The sequence below is a fragment of the Nicotiana tomentosiformis genome, chromosome 12 (genome assembly GCF_000390325.3).
Source record: "Nicotiana tomentosiformis chromosome 12, ASM39032v3, whole genome shotgun sequence".
NCBI classification, from domain to species: domain Eukaryota; kingdom Viridiplantae; phylum Streptophyta; class Magnoliopsida; order Solanales; family Solanaceae; genus Nicotiana; species Nicotiana tomentosiformis.
The window spans coordinates 13,266,479-13,269,976 of NC_090823.1; positions in this window are offsets into that span (position 1 = coordinate 13,266,479).

The window sequence follows — 3,498 nt, forward strand, 5'->3', positions numbered from 1 at the left end:
GTCGGTCATACTTAAACTTAAGGAAACATTATGAAATTTAATTCCGAGAGAGAAAGTTTAGCCAACATACCTTATTTGAGCTTTCCTTAAGTTACTACAATTCACCAACACTTCTAACAATAAAAATCTATAGGAAGATAGCGAAAATCGATTAATAATTAGAAAGATTTCCCATGGTGTAACTCTCTTAGGAATTTCATCAAACACCTAATATGTGAAATAGACTATAAGGTTCTACAATGGAAATTCCTTCTTCCCTTAACCAATTTAAACAAGAACAACCCAAAATAGCTCTTTAATCCCACATACTATAGCTTAGTGTCACATGCATGACTTATTTCTAACCACACAATATATTTTTGAACTCATAATCTCTTATATGAAATCTTAGAAGTAGGACTTACCCAGAAGGATAGTGAGATAGAGATTAGCTTCCTTGATTCTTGAGAATTTGTGCAAGATTGGATGATTGCGATGTTAGGTTCCTCACTACCTCTCTAAAATGCTCTCACCTCTCTCTAGATTCAGTAGAAATTAGCCCCAAAGCTTATTTATCAAAATTGGGTCGTATATGAAAATATCCAAAAATGACCCCCTAAGTCAATTATGTAGTGCAATTATGCTATAGCATAATCGTTTTGTGGGCAGCAGAATTGCAGCATAATCATTATGCGACAACATAATCCATTATGCGACAGCATAATAGTTTGCCCATCTCTGCTCCACTTTGCGATGCTTATGCAGTTCGCGGAACCGTTTTGCGGTAGCAAAATTGATCCCGAATCCAGCCTTTGGTAATTTGATAATAACTTTGTGTAGGAATGTCCAAATGACAAACGGTTTAAAGCGTTAGAAACTAGACTCGAAGATCTTTCATTTGATAGGTTGTTCATCACATAAATCTTTATATATATATATATATATATATATATATATATGTTTGTCCAAAGTTTGAACTTGTGCAAACTCATTTGGAATTTTGGCCTATTATGTAATTTTCTAACTTGACTTAGACTTAGGCTTCTCATCAGATCCCACATTACTTATTATATGACTTATACACTTATTTACCATATCCAATTGATATACATTATTTTAATAGCACATAAATATTATAATTAGCCTACCTGTCACCACAAAATCCTAAATTACTTAGCGAAACTTTTAGGGGCCTTACATTCTCCCCCGCTTAGGATCATCCGTCCTTGAATGAGAAGTAGAGTCCGACCCAAACGCTTAACATAATATATCTCTTTTCTCACCTACCTCAATTCCCTAAATTTTGACTAACTCCCAAATTTTTCAAAAATTTCGGCAGTATCTCCTTTGTAACTAGGCCTATCCACCTACCCGAAAACCACCAAAACCATCCTAACAACACATCGACAACTCGACAAAGCACCACAATGTATATATCAATAACACGAATCTCATCATTACAAGAACTACATTATCATAATGATACATGGACATGGACTGCACATTTTTAAATCATAACACCTAGAAAGTACCTTTCAAATCAAAACCAATTGTTATACAATCAAGAGAAAATATTTTCTTTCCACGACACTTTCGGCCTTCAAGGTGGCCTCCTCGACTTACAGACTTTGCCATAACACATTCATGGAAACAATCTCAATTCCCAAACTTATCTAACAAGGATGACAACAAGATACCTCGCACAAGCTAACTATCCATTAAATTCGCCTTCAATAATTTCCACTGGAATGATGAACAAAGGATTTCCAACTACCTTCTTAGACATAGACATATGAAAACACATAATACATGGAGAAGAACGATGGGGAAACATTATACTCATAGTGCGGCTTAATGTGAAATACACTTATGTCACCTTCATTATCAATTCACATAACATCTTCAGGGAGAGAATATTGATAATAACCCGCTCACCCTCCTCAACTCTAAATCTCTACGCGAACACCCATACTAAACCTTTGATGACCTTCAACAATCACTTTAAGATATGCTATCATAAATTGACCATAAAATTACCTATCGAATATATGTGACCATAGGGTGATGCTTCCTCTTTGACATGTTTGAACCTTCAATCCCCAATAGATTTAATACAATGAGGAACAACAGAGTTCAAGATTGGGCTGGAATTATTTAGGAATCCATTAATGTGCTGAGCAGAGTATTTCATGAGGTTATATGCTGAGAGACATGAGGATCACTACTAATAATGTTGGCATGGTTAATCATTGTGATGACATCAATTATTAGACAAATGAAGCATAGAGGTAACTAGCACGCATTGATAAGTTGGGAACCATGTACGTGATCCTGAGATCTAAAAAAAGTGGGTCTTTCTAGACATGAGATATATGGGAGGCATGATCGGGAGGATGAAGACGCTAGCATCAGTTATCCTTGGGAGGCGACGAGTTATGCAAGGGATAGTAACAATTGTTCCTCTCCATATATGCCTTGCCCGATAATAGTAAACTCTAAAGAGAAGTGGTCAAGTATGTTACACTGGTTGCCTCCTTGAGTGTAAGGAAAAATCAGTTTTAGCTCAAAATGGGAAGATTCTTGCAACATGGATGTGATAGTGATTTCAAGAAGAAATACATTAAGTTGAATTACACTCCTAACATTAACTGACACAAGAAATCTATGCCACAAGCCCATGAGGATGAAAAAAAAAAGTTAAACACTTATGAGATTATCATAATTCAAACAGCTTAACCCTTCCCGATAATTGATCCTATATAAGATAACTAAAGATACGACAACTTGTCTTCAAAATCAATATGCTCATGATATGTGCAAAACTCTAAAAGCATCTAATCTCAATCTTTCATGAGTGAAACCACATAGCTAGGACATCTTAGTATTGGGATGAAATCATGTATTTATTAGAGGGGTTCTAATGGTTAACATAATGCTCCGGGGAGAAAGACAAATACAACTCCTATCCACCCAGGGAGGTGGAATGCCAAGGATAGCAAAACTCCCCGCACATGATAATGACATAGTCAATGATTCTAGAAATCGAGTGTACAAAGGCAACGGAACCTAATGAGACAGTATAGAACAATCATAGAAGGTTTGCAGATGTTCATAATGAGTTCTCTATGGATTTGGACTTGAGAAGTACCCAGATGCTAGCATGAGAAGTAGGTGTTGTGCTATGATAACCCCCAAAGGTGTATGGTCTTGACGAACAAGTGTAGGGAAACTAGCACAGTGAATTCGCTAACTAAGGAACACAATTAACACATGTTGTGGAGGTGTAAAGAGAAAATAAATATTTGTTATGAGTTGGACATGCTTCTGCTATATTGACTCCCAAACTGCAATACAGGACCACGTCACGGGCAACCACAATACTAGGAACAAAGTGAGCTGCTTACTGTGGAATGATCTACGTGGACATGAAGTCATACTAAGATGGGCAAACAAAAGATCTTCATGTGACGTATTAGTAAAAACCTCAAATTTCTCAAAAATTTTATATGGACAAGCGAC